The sequence below is a fragment of the Protopterus annectens genome, chromosome 9.part0, assembly GCF_019279795.1.
Source record: "Protopterus annectens isolate FY-2018-M chromosome 9.part0, PAN1.0, whole genome shotgun sequence".
NCBI classification, from domain to species: Eukaryota; Metazoa; Chordata; order Ceratodontiformes; family Protopteridae; genus Protopterus; species Protopterus annectens.
Window position 1 is genome coordinate 1,744,235,146 of NC_056743.1, and position 24,935 is coordinate 1,744,260,080.

The window sequence follows — 24,935 nt, forward strand, 5'->3', positions numbered from 1 at the left end:
GGTTCCTCTGATCAAGCAGAAATTATCAGAGGGGACACCACCCACTTTAATTTTTGCCTCTGATCCTTCATATATCCTCCTAATCAAACTTACATATTCAGGAAATGAAAATGCTTCCATTGCCCTGAACATAAAGTCCCAGCTTACTCTATCAAACGCTTTCTCTGCAGCCAAGACCCACCAACGATGTTATCTTCTTGCAATCTGCTTCCCTCTGAATCATCAATGTTCTGTTAATGTTCATAGGTTCATAGGTTTATACTAGGCTATATGCCCTAAGGCATTTATAAGCTAAATTTTGGCACTACGCCACCCTTATATGAAAAAATACTGTGCCCATTAGTTTGTTGTGCCTCTGTCCAGCAGTGACACAGAGATGATTCCCGGGGTAAACCTACGATCTCCCATCCACAGGTCTGTCTAGATTTCTCTTGAACAGAGTCAGCGAGGTGCTCTGCCTCACATGGACCGGGATTTTATTCCACAGCATAGGGAGTCTCTGAGTGATAAATCTATCCTTCCAGCACGTCCTATTTATATCCGTGCTAAGGTTTAAGTCGCTTGCTCTAGTGGTTTTGGTGGATTTGGATTTTTTGAGGTGGAGCATGTCCATTAATTCCGGGTTGGACATGGCCTTGTATGTCAGGCACATGTCACCTCTGAGCACTGAATAGAGCTGGAGTTTCTTCAATCTGGCAGCATATGACAGATTTTGGAGTCATCCTTTTGGTGAGGAACTTTTGGGGTCTCTCCAATTGCTGCAGATGTCGGGTGAGATACATCTCGAATGGGGCATTGTAATCATTGGTCTGATAAGTGAAGAGTACAGGGAACAATAACCTCACTAGATCTGGATGTGAATCCCTTCATGATCAGGTGGGCAATGTAGAAGGTCTTTCTAACCACTTTAGCAATGTGAGTGTCAAAAGAAAGGCCACTGTCAACCTGGGTCCCCAGGTCCCTGATAACCTCTTCTGTGCTTAGTGGATTGCCACCTATATGGTAGCTTGGGGTTACCTTGTTTTACTATACATTTTCAGGCCATGGCTCTGGCACCAGCGATCTGTTTCCGTGAGTCCCTTCTGAAGGATATCCGTGTCTGATGCACTTTCCACTATGGTGCCCAGTTTGCAGTCGTTTGCAAACTTTGTCAGCCAAAGTCCTCCTATGTTGGCCTGTACTTCTGAGAAGTAGATGCCAAACAATAGGGTGTGGGACACCACTTGTGACCTTGGAGTCTGACACAGCGCCAGCAACTCTAACCCTGTGGGTTCTGTCCTTAAGCCAGTTTGCAACCCATCTTGTGACATATGGGTTTACATTTAAGCTGGTTATTGTGTCGAAGCCTTTGCAAGGTCAAGGTAGGCTGTATGGACTGCCTTTCCTCATCAATGGCCTTGGTGACTGTTTCAAGTTCAAAAGGCATGATCTTCCCTTGACAAAGCCAAACTGGGTCGGGTCCAATGTCTGCAAGTCCCCTATATCTTTGTTTATGAGCTCCATTATGATCCTCTCCATAGCTTTGCAGACTAGACTTGTTAAGCTTATGGGCGGTAATTACCAGGGTCCGTGGAGTGGGACAACAGTTGCATCCTGTGATAAGGCTGAGATTAAACAGCTGCCTTTTAATTCCTCATTTAGCTCGTAGCACACAGCCGGGGACACCATCCGGTCCCATTGATGCTGTGTTTTTAGCTTTAGAGAGCAGCATTTGAGATGTCCGGGAGGCTACACTCGGCTGGGATAGTTATCTCTCCTTTAGGGGAGAGGGGTGAAGTTTGCACTGAACCTGTCTGCCAGTATGTTGGCAATGTCTGTGGGTTCAGTGATTTTGTATCATTTTGGACTAATTCTGAGCATATCTGGGAGTTTCCACCCAGGTTCCTAACATAGCTGAAAAGGCCTTATGATTGTCCTTTGAATCCATGGCAATTTTTCTCTCAAAATTGGCCTTAGTTGATTTTATGAGTGCTCGTATTTTTTACTAATAATGATCAGGGTGACTTATGGATTTTGTTCTATCATGTAATAGCTTTCTCCTCTTATTGTAAAGTTTGTTAATGGCTGGGGTCCACCAGACGCCCTTTGTGGAAAGAGTCTTGGTTTTATTTGGGATTGCCTGATCCATGCAGTCCTGGAGGTGTTCATAGAAGGCATTTGGGGGCTTCCGCAGCTTGGGTTGTGGTTTCCACTGGCTCAGGGCCTTGAAGGATACCACACCAGTCTTGAGTAGTGTGAAGTTTGCTTTAGAGAAGTTCTTCACTATGGTCTTTTTGTTTGGGGTGGGGGGATGTGGATTTCCAGTGAGATTAGTTTATGATCAGATCTCACCAATGAGGGATATACTTCGTGTGGAGCATTTTGTCCCCATGTTTGTGACAATGAGATCTAGTATATTTTCTCCTCTGGTGGGAACAGTGACTAGCTGTTCCATGGCATTTGAATTTATGAACTCCAGGAACCGTTGGGCTAGAAAGTTAGGGCTTGAGTAATGTTCCCAGTCTATATTGAAGTCACCCAATATGATGGTGTTTGGAGATATATTTATACCCTCCAGTGTCTTCAGGAAGGCTGTGTGGGGTTCCTGAGTTTGAGAGGGTGGCCTGTAGCATGCTACAAATTGTAGAGCAGTTTTGCCTATGGTTAGTTGCACCTGGATGGTTTCGAAGCTGTGCGTTGCCACCAACCTGGAGGTGTGGGTATCCTTTATGAATATGGATACACCCTCCTTTTGTGGTGTGGTCTAAAACCTAATAGTGCCGGGTGCTCTCAGGAGCCTTGAACCAGGTTTCAGTTACAGCACAGACATTGATGTTCTCCATACTGAGAAGGGCCGCATTTTGAGATTTAGACTTCTGGCATTGAGCAGCATTACCCTCAGTTTCTTCCCATTTTGTTTTCTAGGTGACAGGTGCAAGCGTCCCTTGCGAAGCAGCGTGGCTTGTCAAACATGTCATCCCAGTTTGAATGACACCAGACATTAAGCCAATTGTTAAAGCTGATCATCTTGTCTCTATATTGTGGCATCATTCTTGGTGAAGGAAGGATACTGCTCAGGGTTAGGGTCATACCTGCCTGGGCTACATAATCAGAGATGTCTCTTTTCATGTAGTCCACACCAGCATGGACAATGACTGTGTCATATTTGTACTTGCTTGTGTTATGTGGCGGATTCTAGCGCCCAATAGGCAATTGTCAAATGCTAGCTGGTACCAGGCCTCTGCTTTACACTCTGACTCCTGGAAACGGACCTGCAGCAGCCTATCATGTTTTTTTTTTTTTTTTTATTTACAAGGAGCCCAACCATGACCCTGGACTTCTAAATGCCCCACCGCTGCACACCTTCCCCAACACCACCAACCATACTGACAGTTGATTGAACTCACCAGTGTTACTGGTATCCCCTGCACAGGTGAGCAGTGTCATCATCACCATGATGACCTGAAAAGGTGAAAGAGGGGAACATTGGACACCTGCATCCAAGAAGCGAGGGCAGGGAATGCCCTACAAGTATTTAACTATGTCTTCTGCTGTCTTAACAAAATGCAAACTGAATGTCTACAGAACTGGTATGCATAATGGTGTGCTTCACTCCCAACAGCTGCAGCTGAGAGGACTCGCAATGTTGAGTCTCATGCTGGGTGCCTGGGCAGGTTGTGCCATGAGCATGGTGAGTATGAATGTATTATGCCAACTGTAATGCAATAAACAAAAAAGAGTAAAGCATTAACTGCAATAAAGTCTGTAGTGCAATAAATTTGGAATTAGAGCTGTAGTGCAATAAATGAATAATAATTGTAGTTCAATAAAAACAAGAAACAATACCAATAACAGAAAGGAAAATGGTGTACATCAGAATGTTATTGTCATAACCATTTTAGCAGAGCTGTATGCATTGAGTCTGTAAGGTTATGTTGCTGCAGTCAAGTATAACACTGTAACGGCTGTAGAATGCAAATCTAAGGGCTGCAAACTGTATTGCTCAACTCATAGTACTGTTCAAGGCTGTCTCTAGGCCAATACCAGTCACATAATGCTCTGTCTTCCACAGGCTTCAGGTAATAAAGGTATATGGGTGAGGTAACCCACTCCACGGCCAGATATCGTGTGTGGACTTCACAGCTATTTCAAACCAATAACAATAATGTGTGTTCACCAGTATTCTTGAAAGTGAAATAAAGCCACAGTGATATATGTATTGTGGTTGTATACCATGCATGTGTGTTCTGTTGTCACTGCAATCTAGTACAACACTGTAACAGTACTAGAATGCTAGAGTAAAGTCCTGTAACTTGTATTGCACAATTCATAGTATGTTTCCAGGTGATCTCCAGGCAAGTATCAGTCACCCTGTAGTCAGCAGTGACTCAGTAACTCAGTCTATTAAATTCATTGTACACAGTACATGTTGCCACACACAGTCCTGGGTTTGAATCCAGTGCTATGTAGCACTACATTTTCAGTATCAGTCACATAATGTTCACAACTTCTCTCTCCCCAAGAAAACAAAAATATTACGGGTGAGTTAGCCCATATTATGTGCAGACATTGTGTTTAAATCTCACAGAACGTTACACTCAATAGCAAAAATACTGATTCAGAAATAAAACTGTGTAATACCAGTATGGCTGCATTTGTTGCATGTCTGTACTATGCTGCTACAGTCAATTATTAAATTATTTGCAGATGTCCCCTGCATTCACAGTTAGTGGGTTCTACTCCCATGCTTGCCAACTAAGCCATGATGGCTGTCTGGTTTAATTAATGTACACAAACATGCCTCTCAAGTGTCACAGTTTTTCATAATGTAATTAAAACTGACCAATCCGTCTGTCAGATGTTTACTAGATAAATTATTACCTGGAATGTAATGTATTACTAAATCCATTTACAGAACACCCTGGTGGTTATATAAGTCCACACTATGTAAAAATATTCTGAGTAGTTCTGTACCTGCATTTGTTAGTGCTTGGTCCTTATTGTCCCTTGCTGTCAGCTTGAAAGGTATGTACATGCTACAGCAGCTATAGGAGAATTGTAATCACAACTGCAGAAGTATTATGACCAGTGTTGTCAGGGATATCATCTGCAATGTCACTAATGGAATGTTTTTCTCTCTCCCCACCCCTTATCTTCATTTATTCATTATTGTAATGTATTATTATTTAATATTAGCATAATTTGTTTAACTATATTTTGAAAATGTGGTTGATTATTGTTATGTTTTATTATGATTCAATATTAACATATTTTGTTAAAGTAACTGTTTTGATGGCCTTATGGTTAACTTCATACTGGCATGCTGTTACCATACTGTTCTGTTAAATAATGTTGTGTTGCACATAATATACATTAATATGTATTTGGATTAAGAAATATGATGTTCCATTATGTTAATACAAACAATGGTTTGGCTGTTACTAACCATAACTTATTGCTTTACCTCATTTACCACAGCATGTCAAGGTAGGTGAGTTCCGGCTGATCCCCCTACCTTGCCTTAACCATCCGTGGCACCAGGTCCCAGCACATCTGGGACCCAGACCGGTGGTGCTCCCTCTGCTGCCCCTGCACTTCCTGCTGTGTGGGGTAGTACTGCCCCTGGGAATAGGGCCCAGTCCCCCTCTGGGAGTGGTGGCAGAGGGAGAGTAGTCAACTGGGATGAGCTACCAGTCCTGGTGCGCAGGATAGTCCACCGTAGCTATGACTGTTGCTTGCGCTGGATTGAGGGAAAGCTGGCCAATCTGGTGGGGCAGCATCGCCCTAGTGCCCAGCCTCCAACACAGCCACCCTTGGGGCAGTGAAGGAGCAGTACCGACAGTCCCAAAGGTGGGGACGTAAGTCATGCTGCTGTCATCTGGAGGCACATAGGACTTGGATTTCACAACACCCTTCCTGTCCAAGGTGTTCACCTCCCTCATGTGTCACACACTGCCCATGTCTGCTGTCTTGTCTGTTTGCAAATGCATCCTTACCTACCCAACTTACCTCCCCACACATACTTATGTTCCTTCCCCAACATTCCACTCACCTTAAAAAAAAATGGGGACCTGTCCCATAAAAAATATATATATACATCATCCCATACATAGATTGCCACTGGATACATATAATTCAGTCCAATTGGCTTGACAATGCAGTTATGTTGTCCTCACCCCTCTCTCTGGGGTTTGAGAATCCAAATCTATCTACAAATCTGTCAAAGTGCACAGTTGTTGCTGTACAAGAAGTGGATAGCTATGGTTCTTTCCTACACCCTTCCTGCACATCCTTCCCTGCCTTTCAATATGTTTTTCCCTCTGCTTGCCCCCATTTCACCACTTTCCCATCTCCCCTTTTTTTCTTTACAATTTTTAGCACAGAGCTGCGCGGCACACCCCGTCACTCAGCTGAGTACAGCTATAATAAGCATATGTATTTCTTATATTGTAAGTCACATGTACAAAATAAACACCTCTGCCATGTTTCAAACCCAAGTTTATCACACCTGCAGCACACTGCATTAAACAGCCATACCATGCAACTCTTACTTAAAACAGGTGGTTTAAACAAACAGTAATTGCCAATTACAGTCATTAGGCATGTTTCAGTGAAGTTGCATGCCATGCCGCCATGCAAATTGGAATAAAAAGTAATGGAAAAAATGGGAGTGTACCTTGGATTCTGGTGCAATAGTACACCACTAGACAGCCAAAGACATGATAATGGATGTAACTGAAGCCTGTGATAGCAGGTAAATGTGCTGTGTTATCAGCAACATGTAGAAAGTCACCTAAGGCATTAATGGCAAAATACATGTTCATCTGGGACTCTGGTGCAGAAATGCATCCATATAAAGCCATGCACATATTGATGGATGTAGACAATGTTTGTCACAGCCTGTATGTGTGCACAGATACCTTGCAAATACACCTGCCGTAGCAGTAGCTCAGTCTGTGACTTGCATACAGTGCATTTTGCCACACACAATCCTGAGTTCAAATCCATTGTGCTGCATTTCAATGACATTATTGCAAAGACAGCAATTAATGAATCAAAAATACACTCTATCCACACAAAGCATTGCAAATTAAATAACTGCTTTTTAGTGCATGAAGTCTCAGACCTGCAGGTAGGGACACACTTCACATGTCCGTATAGCAGTACTTTGTCGCCTAGTACTCTGTTATTGACACAGTTGCCTAACATATGTACCTGTGACGGATCCACACAGTCTACCAGGTTTTTGTTATGCCTCGAGCCACATATCACTGTGTATGTTTGATTATTGCTGGATTGATTATTGCTAGATCTTGACATGCTACTACCTCACTATATGCTGCTAATATTGTAACAATACAATATGCTTAAGAGCAGGCCTTGCTCACTGATTACTGAACTTTTGTTAACCTATAAGTTGTTTATCAGCTTAAAAGATGTTAACCAGAATATGGGGATTTCAAGGAGGATCTATATCACAAGTTTGTGAGCTAGCTGTTCTTTGAAAAAGGGAAGTAAGGCATAAGACCAGAAATTACAAGACTTGTTTACAACTTAGGAAATGATCTGTAATTTTCTAAACTATTCCATCAACTCATGATGATCTTGTAATGTCATATTTTCTACAATATTCCATCAACTCATGATGAGCTTGTGATCAATATGTCATTAGCTGAACCTATTGACCCTGTTGTTTGTTCAAGACTATAAAAAGCTCAAAGGCTAAAATGGAAATCATCATCATCCGGATTTGATCACAGCACCAGCCTGAACTGAGCATAGAGACATTCTGCCATTGTCGGTCTTGTCTTGGCTGAACAGATAGCTGTACTGAATAGGATTGAAGTCTCCCTATCAGTGGCAAAGATGATTTTGTTTATGCATGTGCTTGTAAGTACATGATTTATTAGTTTTTATGTTTATTTAGTAAGTTTTTGTTTAATAAATTGTTAAGTTTGAGCCTTGGTGTCTTGTGTCATTTCTAATTCTGTATTAACCTCAGACTTTAAAGGAAAAGGACTAGCTCATTTGGTGCAGCGAGCAGGATCTGAGGTTTGCAGTGGAAATGTCACAACAACCAATGTTTTTTTCCTTTTAAGCATGTAGGCATAGACAAGAAGGATGTTGGGTCAAGCACCCCAAATAAGGTGGGCGTTGGTACTATAATGCCAGCACTGTTTGGGAAATGGGATCCTCTTACTAAGGTGCTAAGTCAAGTTTCGCCCCCTCCTTCCCCAAAACTTTTGCAAGAAAGGCCTAAGGCAGACCCCGATAGTCTAGCTAAAGCTTTATCGGAACTAAAATTGGATGATAAGGGGAAAAAGGTGAGGGAAGGGGTGGGAGCAGCCAGATGGCTGTTCTTTGAGGCAATTCAGGAATTAGAGATGTAGAGAAACTAAAAGAAAAAGTTTTAGAGTTAGAAGAGCAATGTAAAGAACATGCTCATACACACAGAATGGATAGAGATGCCTTAGAAAAGGCAGATATGGCACTTGTCAAAGCAGGAGAGGAAGCTGAACACTGGAAATCTAATTCAGTGACTTTAGCTACTTGAATAATTCAACAGCATAGGCAGCGGAATGGAAGAAGACGTCGCCCGCCCCCAAGGCCTCGGGTTCGTGCTTTGCTGTGTAAGGCAGAGTTTGACCCCAAGAAGTGGGAAGGTGATCTCCCCTCAACTGATGAGGGTGATAGTGATTTTGAAATAGTAAATTCCCCATCAGTGGAGGCACACCCAGTCATTGAGAAAAAGGGACAGTATACTGGGGGGGGCGGCGCCACAACAATGGGTTGAGGTGCGGAGTTATACTCAAGCTGAATTATTGAATATAATCCAAATCTATAAGCAAAAGCCAGGGGAAACTGTTTTAGCATGGTTTCTTCGGGTTTGGGATACAGGGGGAGAAGCAGTGACCACGCTGAATAAATGCACCAATGTGCATGCTTGGTGTTTCACCCACGGTTAAAACAATTAGTAAATAATATTAATCATAATGATCCCCAGGTGAGTACACTGGTGGCATGGTTAGCCACGGCTTTCCAAGCTACTTGGCCTGATGCTACAGCAGTAGCTGATGAACATAAGCCTTGGAAAACGATAGCAGAGGCAATACAGCAGTTGAGAAATGGCTATGTTGACTGCCATTTATTCACTGGAATTAAAGAATGGGGCAGTAGTGCTTCCAAAGGGACCAGATGCACAAATAATGACCAGCAATATGAGGAGTAAGTTGATTAAAAATGCACCACAGTGGTGGAAAGGGCAGCTAATGGCTGCCTTAGCGGGCTGCGTGGGTCAGCAGATGAATGTAATAGTCACTCTAAATCAAATGGCAGAATTGGTAAAAGAGAGAGAACAGAGAAGAGCTAGGAAAGCAAATGCAGAGAAGTCAAAAGATAAATCTGGTGAAAAAGTCACAAGAAAGCAAATGCTTTTGGATATTAAGGTGGAGGTAGAAGTTGCGGAAATAGATGGGATAGCTACTGAGGAATTATATAAAAAATGGAAGCAAAAACAAAAAGAGAAAGGCAAAAAGCAAACCCCTACAAAAAGGTCCAACCAGAAGTACCACTGAAGGGAAGGTAGTGTGGAATCAATTATATCCTGACATCCCTACTGATGAGTTAAGACAGTGGCAAAAGGGGGAATTCAGTGATGAGAGAAATTGGGGAGAAAAGGAATGGAAAACCCTGGTTGAAAAAACGGAGGCAAATTGACTAGTAGGCAGGTCCCCAGTAGCTAGGGGTACAGTAAGAGCAATTACACCTGGGGACCGACACCCTTACATACCCTTTACCATTTTTTGGAGGGGAGGGCCACAATATGTGATGGCTCTGGTGGAGACAGGATCATAAATAACCATTTCTGCAGGCAAGCCCCGTAAATTTCGTGGACAATATGTAGAGATTGATGGTTATGGAGGGGCAAAAACACTATATACCAAAACCAAGGTTAGGATAGCTTTTGGGGATGGTATTCCTATTTTCATTAAAGCAGTAATAGCTCCAGTACCTGAGCACATTTTAGAAATAGATGTGTTAAAGGGTAGAACTTTGGAAACCACTGTAGGGCCATTTAGGTTTGGAGTGCGGCATTGTTCAGTCAGCGCAGTTAAGGCTGTAGTCCAAGGTAATGCTAAGTGGGAACCACTTTACATTCCCACACCTAAAACAATAGTAAACATCAAACAGTATCGTATTCCAGGTGGGCACGCTGAGATCACTGAGACAATCCAAGAACTGCTTCGGGTTGGCATACTTGAGCCAACAGTGAGTCCATTCAACAGTCCTGTATGGCCAGTAAAGAAACCTGATGGATCATGGCAGATTACTGTAGATTATTGAGGTCTGAACAAGGTGGCCCCACCCTTAGTAGCAGCTGTTCCAGACATTGTTACGATCATGGAAAGATTGTCTTCATCTGCTGGACCATATCATGCAGTTTTGGACTTAGCAAATGCCTTCTTCTCCATTCCGATAGCAGAAGAAAGCAGAGCCCAATTTGCTTTTACCTGAGAGGGGAGACAGTATACCTTCCAAGTGTTACCGTAGGGATATCTGCACAGCCCTACCCTGTGTCATGGACTAGTGGCTAGAGACCTAGCCAAGTTACAGTTGAACAAAGTGACTATTTTCCATTACATTGATGACATAATTACTGATGTGGATATCGCACTAAAAATTGTAATTCAGCACCTTCAGAACAGAGGGTGGGCTATAAATGAGAATAAAACACAACAAGGGACATCAGTAAAATTCCTTGGTATGATTTGGAATGGAGTGAAAAGGGAAATTCCTGCAGCAGCACTAGAGAGTATTCAGAAAATTCCAGTCCCAAAAACGAAACAGCAGGCACAGGCCTTTTTGGGAGCAATGGGCTTTTGGAGAGCATTTGTAGCTCACCTCGGACTGATTTTGTGATCCATTCACTATGTATCAAGGAAAAAATGTGACTTTCAGTGGGGTCCCAAGCAGCAAAAAAGGCCCTACAGCAGAGCATGGGGCTGGGCCCATTTGATCCACAGCAACCTTTTATCCTTGAAGTAACAGTTATCAATAATGTTATGTCTTGGGGGCTGTGGCAGAAGGATGACACTGGAAAAAAGAGACCCTTGGGATTTTGGTCCAAACCCCTGACTGGAGCGCAGGTGAGATATAGCCCCCTTGAGCAACATGTGCTAGCAGTGTACACAGCATTGATTCATGTGGAAGGAATAACTAAACAAACAGTGACAGTTAAGATAGACTACCCAATCCAGGGGTGGTTACGAGATAATAATTTGATGAAAACTCTAATAGCACAATCTTCGACTGTACAGAAGTGGAAGTGGTATTTACAGAAAAGGGCCAACATCATGCCTGGAGTATCTCAAGTACAACAACAGTTGCCTGGACTGGTAATTTTGGATGATGCTGATGCGGTAGAACAACAGCGACATGAGCTTCCAAAGTCCCCAATCACTGAAGCATTATCATTTGATCATTTAGATGCAGGAAAACAGAAACATGCATGGTTTACTGATGGTTCTGCTAAAATTGGATCAAATGGTAGGACCTGGACTGTGGTGGCTTATTGCCCACGAACAGAAACTGTGTTATTTGACAAAGGTACTGCCAATTCAAATAACCAGGCAGAATTACGAGCTGATGTTCATCGTGCATACAGCTGCAGTCATTACAGATGGGTTATTCTGCTGTCAGGCGGGTCCTCGGTCGGCCGAATTCCAAAGTCTAGGTCCGGCGTCGGTTGTCGTCGCTTCTTCCCTGACGTCAGTGCGGCAGGGGTATAAAAGAGGCAGCCGACACCATTTTCTTCAGTCTTTCTTGCCGCGCGGTGCCTGAAGCAGAAGCAGTTCGCAAGTGCCGGTCGGCCAGCTCCTGAGATTTACGAAAGTATTTCAGCCAAAGTCTTCTTTAAAGCTAAGTACCCCATTGGGGAAACTTTTCTTGCCTCAGACCGATGTCAGACAAAGTTAATAATTGCATTTCTTGTGGGAAGCAAATACCACATAAGGATTTCCACTCTTTCTGTATACCTTGCTTAGGCCCAGACCACGGCGTCGGCCTGCCGTTTTGTGCTAGATTCAACAAGCGCACTATTAAGCACCGGGCGGAGTTCGCCCTTCATTATTTTGGCAAAAAATGTAATTATATCATGTCGTCGGATACTCCGACTCCAGTTTTGAGCAAAAGACGCAAAGATAAGGACCGACATCCGAGGTCCGCACCGAGTACTGAGACCACGCTTAGGCTGACTACCGGTTCTCCGGTTCTCAGCGAGGCACCTACGCAGCCCCTGAGTACCGATGAAACTACATTACCGGTGACTTCAGTACCCGAGGTCGCAGGCTCCTCGGTCCCCATACCTACTGCAGATACCGACGCCACTCCTGGTGTGGAAACTCAGAATTTAGACAGGTCTGCCATTTCGGAAGGTGTCTTCAGGCCTTCCACCTTCTCCATTAAATCTTTCACTAAATCTAAAGCAGCCATGAAAACTAAAAAACAGGGTCCTCAGACCTCCTCTCAAGGCCCCATGCCTAAAAAGCAGATGCTTAAAATGGCTGAGGATTTGATTACTCTTATCAGGGGTTCTCAACCCCCCTCTGACAAAAGACCCAGATTGGAGGAAGACTACCCTTCCTCAGACCAGGCTTCTATTACCTCAGAACACTCTGAGGACCAGGATTACGCCTATTCCACTTTCGAAGACTCTGATGCTGAGGAGTCTATTGAGGACTACTCTTTTGGGGAAACCCTGCATACATTCAGGGAACACTTTCACTGGGAAGGCCAAGATTACTCAGATTCCAAGAAAAGGCTCAGGGAATTTCTACTACTCCCCCAGCATAGGCCCCTGGCTATCCCTCCTGTTTTAGATATTCTGGATGATGTGTACACAGAAGCCAGCCTTAATCCAGATTCTTTACCTCCAGCTCCTGTTAAACCAGACAGGTATTACCGGGTTCCTGATTCTCACCAGTTCCTTTATAAAGCCATACTGCTGACCCAGAAACTATTTCACAGGGTCCCAAGGGAATTAAGGCCTCTACTGCTAAAAACCCATTACCTTCAGAGAGAGATTCCAGAGCATTAGAAAGGTGGGGGAAAAAGGTGTATACCTCGGCCACTTTAACCATGAGGGCATTAAACTGTCAATTCCATATGTTAAAGTACCAACAGTTTTTGTTAACTCAGTTGAAAAGCAAAATGACACAACCAGAACAACCAGATTTGAAAGAGTTGCAGGATTTGTTGCATGGTGCAGAGCAAGTGGGTAAACATACCTTGCAGTGTGGTTTTGATGCCTTAGAGGCCTCATGTAGAGCTGCTGTTATGGGGTCTGTTATACGTAGACATGCTTGGCTCAAAGAGCAAACCTTACCAGATCATGTCAAAGCAAAATTACTAGATGCACCACTTCAAAAAGATGTATTGTTTGGTGTTAAAGCTGAGGAGGTACTAAAGAAAATGGAGGAAAAAGCAAAATCAATGCAAACAGTGAAAGATTTCTTGCAGGTACAACCTCCACGTTTCAGCAGAAACTGGCCTTCAAAAAATTTGTCCTTTCCAGCCACGGACAGACCTCAAAGGGGCAGTTACAGACGCCCAAGGGGTAGAGGGCAACCTCAAGGATCTTACAGAGCAAGACAGTGGCAAGCACCAACTCCGAGGTGGAGAAGATAGATCACAGTCATTTAGAAAACAGACACAATGACTTCCCCCTATACCTGCCAAACAAAGCTTTAATGGCAGCACCTTTGGGCGGAAACCTGGCATTATTCTCAAAAAATTGGCATATTGTTACAAAAGACAAATGGATTCTGGACATTATAGACAGAAGCTACAGGTTCCACTTTCACACCCTTCCAAAAATGAGAGGCATGCCAAACCTGCCACAAAATCAAAGGGCAGAGGCACAAAGACAAATTTCCACTCTCATGGACATGAAAGTGATTCAAGAGGTACCTGCAAAAGAACAAGGTCAAGGTTTTTATTCCAGACTATTCCTGGTACCAAGGAAAGAGAAAGATTGGAGACCTATCTTAGACCTATCCATCCTAAACACATATCTACAGGTGCCAAAATTCAAGATGCTCACATTACAGCAGCTTCTTCCCATGCTGGGCAAGGAGTCTTGGCTGGTAACATTGGACCTCAAGGAGGCATACCTGCATGTCCCTATCAGACAAGATTGCAGAAGATACCTCAGATTTCTTGCAGGTTCAACCCATTACCAATTCTCTGCATTGCCCTTTGGCTTATCTACTGCGCCCAGAGTGTTTACGAAATGCCTGGCATCAGTAATTGCCTTCTGCAGACTACAAGGAATACAAATCTACCCATATCTGGACGACTGCCTGATCCAAGCAGACAGCAAGGACATACTATTGCAGCATCTGGTGTTTATAATAAAACTGTTAAACTTCCTGGGATACACAGTGAACAAAAAGAAATCAAAACTAATACCTTCTCAACAGATTATTTTCCTGGGTGCCAGCTTGAATACAACCACCCAGATGGCCTACCTCACGCCAGACAAACAAGGGCAACTGTCTCAATACTTCAGCAAAATGGCAACTTTCACCAGGCTAACTGCAAGGAAAGTCCTGCAGGCTCTGGGATTCATGGCATCTTGCATCCTACTAATCTCATGTGCAAAGCTGCATATGAGGAAACTTCAATGGTACCTAAAAAACTTATGGTCTCAACACAGCCACAGCTTGGAAACAATTATACCACTCATTCCATGCCTTCAAAAGGAATTTTTGTGGTGGGCTCAAGCATGCCAAAGAAACACAGGTCTCCCTTTCTGTGTACCTCAAGCAACTCAAATCATCACAACAGATGCCTCAGACTACGCCTGGGGAGCACACATGGCAGATCAGTGCATTCAGGGAAAATGGTCCCAAAAAGAAAAGCACCTACACATCAACCAAAAGGAGATGCTAGCCGTGCAAAATGCTCTTATGACCTTCAATGACGTACTGCATCCAGGCCAATTATTGGTAAGGACAGACAACACCACAGTGATGTGGTACATAAACAAACAGGGGGAACTCATTCATACCCCTTGTGCAGGCAAGCCATGACCCTATGGAACACAGCACTGGAATTGCAAATTCAACTACAGGCACAATTCCTACCAGGGAAGGAAAACACACTGGCAGCCAACCTAAGCAGAAATATGACAGATCCACACGAATGGAAGTTGCATCCTCAAGTTTTCACAAAGATAACTCAGGCATGGGGACAGCCAGACATAGATCTATTTGCTACCCACAGAAATTACCAGTTGAAAAAATTTTGTTCAAGGACCGATCATCCACAGGCCTGGAAAGTGGATGCACTCTCTTTCAATTGGATAACATTGACAGTTTATGCCTTCCCGCCTCTTCCTCTACTGACCAAAGTTCTATTAAAAGCCAGAGCAGAGAGGCCGCAATTGATTCTCATTGCTCCAGACTGGCCAAGACAACACAGGTATCCACTCCTGAAGAGCCTGACACATTCCCCACCATGGATCCTACCTCTAGTCCCGCTTCTGTTGTCCCAGCACAACTACAAAACCCTTCACAGCCAGCTCAAAACCCTAAATCTAGCTGCATGGAGAATTCCTTAATTTCCCAACAGACTCTCCTTTCCAAGGAGGTGCAGGATGTCATCTTGGAGGCCAGAAGACCTTCTACTAGAAAAGCCTACTCCGCCAAATGGAAACGATTTTGTGCCTGGAATCAAGAAAAGGGCCAGAATCCTTGGGTAATAAATATACCTCAAATTTTACAGTACCTAGCTGAGATGTTAAACAGTGGACTTTCCTTCTCCTCCATCAAGATCCACACTTCAGCCATTTCTGCACAATACAACACAGATCCTCCTTTATTCTCACATCCTCTCTTAAGGCAGTTCCTCAGAGGGGCAAAAAATATAAAACCCCCAAGGAAACCACCAGTCCCTGCTTGGGACCTCAACTTCGTATTGGAAAAGCTGACCCTTCCCCCCTTTGAGCCAGCTTCTTCAACAGAACTACAATACTTGTCATGAAAAACAGCCTTTCTTCTGGCTATCACCTCAGCACACAGGGTTTCGGTGCTACAGGCCCTCATAGCTGTGCAACCATTCATCATTTTCCATCAGGACAGAGTTTCCATATGAACCAACCCTACCTTTATGCCAAAGGTAGTATCCAGTGTAGCTTTGAATCAGACTATCCACTTACCTACCTTTTATCCAAATCCACAAAACAAAGGGGAAAGACTATTACATTCCTTGGACATTCACAGGCAACTTCATTATTATTTGGACAGGACAAAGCCATTCAGGAAATCTGAGCAACTCTTTGTGTCCTGTGCTACAGGTGCTCAAGGAAAGGCTATTTCCAAACAGACAATTTCAAAATGGATAGCCCACTGCATACGCTTTTGTTACTCATTTCATGGAAAAACTGTGCCTGCATGCATCAGATCCCACTCCACCAGGGCCACAGCTACCTCTGCAGCTTTCCTCAGGGGGGTCCCTACCAAGGACATTTTGGAAGCAGCCACTTGGAGTTCAGTGCACGCTTCCTCCAAGCACTATCACCTTCCACTATACTCTAAATCTAGAGCGGGCTTTGCCACAGCAGTCTTGCAGGACATCCTTGCTCCTCCTAGTTCCACTTAGTACCTACCACCCTTACTTAGCTTTGGGGTTCTTCCCATTTGTAATGACTGCAGCTGTATGCACGATAAACATAGTACAGTTTTGTACCTACCATAAATGTAGATGTTCGAGTGCTCATACAGCTGCAGTCCAAGTTACCCCCCCTCCGTCCCCTCTTAGGACAGGCCCTATGACAAACACCTTTATCATACAACCTATTTGGGGTATTCTTTTATGGAGTATTTGCTTGCAACTACTGTTTTTTGATTTCTGTATATTGCATGTTTGCATAACATTATGTTTTGCCTTCCTTCTGGGGGCACCTGACATCTGGGGCAAGAAAAACTGAAGAAAATGGCGTCGGCTGCCTCTTTTATACCCCTGCTGCACTGACGTCAGGGAAGAAGTGACGACAACCGACGCTGGACCTAGACTTTGGAATTCGGCCGACCGAGGACCCGGATGACGACAGGATAACCCATCTGTGATGACTGCAGCTGGTATGAGCACTCGAACATCTACATTTATGGTAGGTACAAAACTGTACTTTGCCTTCGTCATTGATAGTTTATCACCTGGAGATGAAGCATACATCTATACTGACAGCTGGGCAGTTTTTAAGGGACTGACAACCTGGTTACCTGCCTGGCAACAACAAAACTGGGGGATCCATGGCAGACCTCTATGGGGAGGTTCAGAAGACTGGCAACAGATTTGGAAAAAAGCTCAACAATGCAAAATCAGTGTTGGACATGTAGATGCCCATGCATCACTTGTGACCAATGAAAGGAGGCATAACCAGCAGGTAGATAAGATGGCTGCAGTACGTGTTGCTGAAGAGAAAACCGAAAGTGCTAGTATGGCAAGATGAGTCCATGATTGGAGTGGGCACTTAGGAAGAGATGCAACAATAGAATGGGCACGAAGGCATGGTATGCAGTTGAATAAGGAAATAACTACAGATGTTATAAAGTAAGTAAAATCTGCCAAAGAAATAAACAAAAGCAACTGCAAACAAAAGCATGTGGACATATTCACCAAGGCAGTCGTTCGGCACAAATCTGTCTAATAGACTTTATTGGTCCTTTACCACTGGCTCAAAATCAGCAATATTGCCTAACGATGGTGGACACTTACCCAGGATTACTAATGGTTTCTCCATGCAAAAAGGCAAACCAACAAGCAGTATTAAAGGGATTGAATAAATTATGTGTGACATGTGGGATTCCCAGTGAAAGCCAAAGTGACCAGGGCAGCCACTTTACCGGAGCAGAGGTTCAAGAATGGGCAAAGGAAAATGGAGTTTGATGGGTGCTGCATATCCCATATCATCCTCAAGCTGCTGGTTTGATTGAAAGGTATAATGGGCTCCTTAAAGAACAAATTTGAAAGAATACAAGTGACGGAACGTTGCGAGGCTGGGCAAAGGTATTAGAATTAGCTGTGAGCCAGCTGAATAATAGGCCTCGAAAGCATCAAGGGACCCCTTTGCAAATCCATATGAATAACATTTGGTCCAACTGTTGTATTTTGAAATTAGAAAAGCTAAACCCAAATGTCATATACCCTCTTTTGACAAATACTGATCAAACTCGGTTCTGGCTATGTGCATTGACTGAACAAAGGGAGCCAGCACAAAATATTGTATTAGTTGAGACAGGTTGAAAACTCTGTCTCCCAGAAAATTGGCACTGGGGGCAAAAAGGACTATTAGGGGAGAATTGGGAGGTTTTTACATTATGCTAGCCAGAACGAGAAGTAATAGTAAAGGCTATCAATTTAGATAAGACATGGACGATTCAAAAAGGACAACCTTTAGTAAAAATTTGTATGCATCAAGATGCTGTTATTTTACTACAAGACTGTAATACTAAACCAAGCAAATGGCTGGGAATAAAAGTTATAGTGACCACACCCAATCAGCCAAGTGAGCATGGGACTGTGATTTGTGATGGACCTGGTGATACTGTTTTAGTATTACTTGATTCTGCTAAACAATCGTTGTACTTTCCTCTCCATAGATTATTGCCACTATTTGGAAAGGTGCCAACCTTTTCCGAAGACAACACTTAGATGGGCCATATGACTGTCTTGATCCTATCCCTCTATTCGAAGAGGAAGATGTTGCAAATTTAACGGCGGACTGTGACTTATTGGAAATTGGGAGATGATCTATATGCGGTGACACCTAAATCTGCCTTAACTTGGAACATCACTCAGACGGAAAACATTACAACTGTATGTAGACTAAACTGTGATAGACATCCTGAAAAGTGTACTTCCAACCCTTTTGGAGGTTTATACCAGAGATTAAATGAATCAGGATTTCCACTGGCCAAGTCTCCATTAGATTCCTCCTGCATAGCTAAATTTCAAAGGAAAAATGACACCGTGGAAACCCTGTCCCCAAGTTTGAAATATATGCTATGGACAATAGTTCAACTGTATTTGATGGTCTGGGACATGTGGTAAGGTATACAAGAGGATGTAAAACTGTAAGTAGTTATACAACGTATTAAAATGATAGTTAACATGACAGCAGTTAATATTACTACCAGGTATCCACATTGTAAAATTGTACAATTATGACCGGTTAATTCCTTGCATATCAAATACAGACATTATAAATATAAAAGGAATAAACGTGATGTTACAGGTATTCTTGGTACTGCACTAGGTGCGGTTGGAACAGGGACTGGATTCCTAAACAATATAGATACCCTACGTAGCAAATTGAGCCGTTTGGGCACTGACCTCAATATGGCCTTTAAGCTACTAGAAGATCATGATCCCGAACTGGGACAAAGAACTGCAGACGGTATTTTAACTCAAACTGTCTTTTGAAGGTGGATTGAACATACAAATACATATACAGAACAGATTTTAAATAACCTCACAGCAGAAGTAAATCAGACCTTTTGTATCTTATCTCAGTTGGCTGCCAACCAGCAATATTTGCAATTCACGCAAACTTGGGGGGCTAAAAAGGCAGCCCATTGGCAAAGGGAACTGCAACTATATCATTGGTTAAAGCCAATAGATTTTGCATGTAAAAATAAGTCTTGCATACTGATTTTTGACTATCTAGCTAGTAAAAAAGGGACAAAGCAGGTCTGTCCGTTTGTTACATTGCCCTTGCAATTTGTAAATAATTGGTGGGTACCTCAAATTGAGTCTACTTTGATTGATTATAGTGATATACCCATTGATTTGGCAGGTTGTGAGACCTGGCCCCAGGGGTGGGTATGCATGATGGCAAAAAGAAAGCCTCACCCATGCTTACATAATGAAACTGGGGAATGCACCTGGCACAGGTATGTAGTAAATGGTACAGACATCTACCAACTAAATGATACCACTGTTTGTGTGATATCTTCCTATAAATTAGCCTGAAGTGATGGGATAATCACAAATGGTGGAGCATACTGTAAAAGTAATATCCATGCAATAATTGATTTTTGTACTGGAGAACTTATTAGATTGACTAGCTGGATGGACATCACATTTAATGCTAGCATAAAACCATTACACACTTTTAGATGGCCATCTCTGGTCCACCCGGACTTTCAACAGATTAAGCAGGAAGGACAAATAGTGTTGCAACTTTTAAATAAAGCACTAAATAATGCGCATCAAACAGTGATTAAAATAATTAAAGACAAAGGTACCATTGTAAAAATTGCAAATAAAATACAGGATATAACTGTTTCGCATTGGTATAATATTTTTATGTGGTCATCTAAGGCTTCAGTGTGGTTTAATTTGTTATTGCATCCTTTGCTTTTGACCACAATAGTTTCAGTGTTATTTTGCTTAATATCATGCTGCATTTACTGTAAGGTAATGAGAAAATACAAATTGATGTTGTCAGTTTTAACTGTTATAAGGGATAAACAGCGTACGTTGCTCGATGCAAGGGGTAGCCTGTGACGGATCCACACAGTCTACCAGGTTTTTGTTATGCCTCGAGCCACATATTACTGTGTATATTTGATTATTGCTCGATTGATTATTGCTAGATCTTGACATGCTACTACCTCACTATATGCTGCTAATATTGTAACAATACAATATGCTTAAGAGCAGGCCTTGCTCACTGATTACTGAACTTTTGTTAACCTATAAGTTGTTTATCAGCTTAAAAGATGTTTACCAGAATATGGGGATTTCAAGGAGGAACTATATCACAAATTTGTGAGCTAACTGTTCTTTGAAAAAGGGAAGTAAGGCATAAGACCAGACATTACGAGACTTGTTTACAACTTAGGAAATGATCTGTAATTTTCTAAAATATTCCATCAACTCATGATGATCTTGTAATGTCATATTTTCTACAATATTCCATCAACTCATGATGAGCTTGTGATCAGTGTCATTAGCTGAACCTATTGACCCTGTTGTTTGTTCAAGACTATAAAAAGCTCAAAGGCTAAAATGGAAATCATCATCATCATCCAGATTTGATCACAGCACCAGCCTGAACTGAGCATAGAGACATTCTGCCAGTGTCGGCCTTGCCTTGACTGAACAAATAGCTGTACTGAATAGGATTGAAGTCTCCCTATTAGTGGCAAAGATGATTTTGTTTATGCATATGCTTGTAAGTACATGATTTATTAGTTTTCTGTTTATTTAGTAAGTTTTTGTTTAATAAATTGTTAAGTTTGAGCCTTGGTGTCTTGTGTCATTTCTAATTCTGTATTAACCTCAGACTTTAAAGTAACAGACTAGCTCAGTACCTTAAACAAGTGCCTTAATTGGAGTATAAAGGGTACCCTCACCCTGGCACTGCCTTTACAACAAGGCTGACACAGATACACCTACAGCTTGTTGTCCTCCAAAGTGTTCATACACTCTGCCTATGTCTACTACCTGCAGCCTGTGGTACACACAGCTCTATATAAACGTTTTTATTACAGACCTGCCCTCTGTAATGGTGTAGTCTCCTCACCTCAGTAGTATCCATCTTGACAGCTAAGAAAGGGGGCCAGGTTTACATGAAGGCCTTTTATATTGCACAGTGGTTGCATGTCATTGGCTAATGATAGTGCAGTTCAGCTGTGTTGGCTGCAATTAGCATTTCAGAACCACAGATTGGTTTAGAGGTAATCACCTGCTAATGTGGAGCATGTTTAAAAGGCAGGCAGCTGGCTGTGTGGAACCATTCTGTATGAGACCTTACTCGCACAGAGCATGGCTTTGCAAAACATTACTAGTAGCACATTTCAACAGAGGAGTACTGCACTCCACCAGGTATGTAACTGTTTCTTGTGTATAACAGGATACAGATATGGGGAATAGGGATTACAGCAGTAAGCCTGTCTTACACCTGTTTTAATGACATATCATTGATTTCCTGCTGTGTTACACCTACAGTTCAAGTACAATACTCTGAGGTTGCATTGTCTTTTGTCATTGTGGCACACTGCTGTTGTTGGTTTGTCCCTTCATAGTGGTTGTAATACCAAACTGCTATTTGTCTGGCACTGGTCTTATGACACATTATTGGGTGGTTGGCCTTAGCGAACACACCACTATAGTCTGGAGTGTTGATTGTATGATTATACAGCAGAATTTCTCATGGCACACAGGAAAATACCTCACTACTGATACTGTCTTGGTTGTATCCACACATGTATGTTGTCACACTGTAGGGTATGACATTTGTGAGAAAGCAGTGGATAGTGCTGGAGATTTTGCCCTTGCTGTATCCCTACATAGTGGACATCCACGTATGTGATCCTGTAATGTGTTTGCCTTGTGTTGTCTTTCAGGAATAATGTACCACAGATGACAACCCACCCTTCGTGGATGTGGCGAATGAGATAATCTTGCAAGGACTAAGGCAGCATCATGACATCCTGCTATGCAGGGGGAGACATAATAGGGAACAGCAGGCCACACTGTGGTCAGACCTTGTCCATGACGTTAATGCCACGGGCCAGCAGGGAAGGAACATGAGCACATTTGACACTGGGCAACCAATATGATTAATGCTGCACCTCAACAGGCAATGGATACAGCCAAGGATCATGCTGTCACTGGTGGAGGGCCTGCAGCAGAACAGCTCTCAGCCACTGAGGAATTCCGGGCATACCTAGGCACACATGACAGCTCCCAGGCATTCATCACACCATACATCGTGGAGGTGGGTGCCACAATTTCCACAGCTGAGAAGCGTGCAGGTAAACTTACTGTGATCACCATTGTACTACTGTAGCAGTCAGTGTGTCAAGCTGTAGATACTTTTATGTGGGGGGTCAGGTCTTTGTTCTTCAGGGGGTGTAACCTCAGGTATACACTCATATGCAGATTGGAACAATACAAGTAACACAGTAGCTACTGTAAATGTGAGCTATATGGACGTGTTACCTTGTTGTACTGCAAGATGCAGTGGTACTGACATTACCCTACTCTCACCTTTTCACAGGTCTGTCAGGTATTGCCCAGGGATGTGGTCCTGCCCCTGGTAAGTATGACACTTGTTTTGTTAAGGAACAATTATAGTCTAGTATGGTTAAGGACCAGAGGAATGCCCTCTGTACACATAATTGTGTGTAAACAGAGTAGGATGTTTTTAAATGCCAGTCTAGAAGAGGTACCTAAGGTTTCAAGAGGGGGTTGTCACAGGAGTGTAGTCCAACAAACAGATACACTTTGGCAGTTACAGGTAAGAGCAGATAAGGCTCCTGGTTTAAATGAGGCAAGGAATCTAACAGGTTGAAGGCAAATAAATTAGACAGTGAAATGTGTATTTCCATATAACTGTAGAGAGAGTTTTATGTGTTGTTTTTTCAATTATAAAAGGGGCGGCCACGGTGGTGCAGCAGTTAGCGTTGTTGCCTCACAGCAAGAGGTTCTCCGGTTCAATTCTCGGCTGGGGTGCCTTCTGTGCGGAGTCTGCATGTCCTCCCTGTGGTCACGTGGGTTTCCTCCGGGTGCTCCGGTTTCCTCCCACATCCCAAAGACATGCTGTAGGTGGATTGGACACTCTAAATTGGCCCTAGGTGTGAGTGTGTGTGCCTTTTGTGGAAGGTTGGGCGCCAGGCTGACAACTCGACACCGTAAAACTCCACTGCCAATCATGAGCGGACAGATGATCCGCTGTGGCGACCCCTAACTGGGAAATGTTGTAAGAAGAAGAAGACTGAGTAAGTAAAAGATAAATATTATTGGTTATGTTTGACTCAATTTACTTCAAGTGATTGTTATAAAGGTCCTGAGTTGAATTTGAATTGTGTTCCGAGGTAGTGCTTTGTGGATGAAGGCAGAGAAGGATGTTGTTTGACCACTAATCTAGTTGCGGGTCTTTGTTGTTATGAGTCTTGGATGCTTTTTGTACACAGTAGGATGGGTTTAAAGTACTAATTTTTTCATTCTTATTGCAGGTGACCATGAGGATTGGAGTCTGTCCCTTACACAACCTGATGTTAGTGTCTCCTCGGACACTGACAATGATTGTGGCCACAGTGAGGCACAGGTGGGGGTGTCGGGGACTGAATCTGTTCCAGAGGTAGACATCACTGTTCTGCCTCCATTGTCACTGCACACAGTCTGTATGCCTACACATACCCCATCCCTGGAGGCCACAGATATTGAACAGTCAGAGGGTGGAGACATTGAACATGAAAGTGTGGCAACTGTGGCTCCATTGAGTGTAGACACTGGCCATAGCCAGAGAGCTGGTGATGTCCTATACAAGTGGATTGACAGGGATGCTTGTAGGAAGCCTGCTGTGTCTGTCCATCACCTGTTGCAGGTGTCACATCATGGGCCATCATGGAGGCACGAGTACATTCTGAATGGAACACCAGGCGTATGCTTAGGGTTACGGATGCCACAGAGTCTGACATCCTTGACATCCTGGATTGGTTCATTGCTACAGTGGACAGACGGTGGGCTGAGACAGTGTCTGTCTTGGAATGCACATTGTGCTGGAATGTGTGGTTGGTGGAGCATGAATAAAAGACATTCCAGCTTTTAAACAGCACTGAAGTCGTGACTTCCTACAACATTGTTTGGTCTGTTGGATGTTTTATGATATATGTGCAAATGTGGCTGGAGAGTACTGCAGGGCCCCACCAGATATATTGAGACACCGGAACTATGACTTCAGCAACCCAAACACATGCTCTAAGATGTTCCTAGTTTGTCCATGTGCCTCATTATGGCGTTCCTCTGTGGGTGCATGTGCATTTCTTATGAGTGTCATAATCTACGGTTCCATTGCATATCCAGCATCCCCCAGTAAATGGCCATGTGAGATATTCCCCCTAGTAAACATCTGTTACAACTGTGATACATGCCAGATGTGG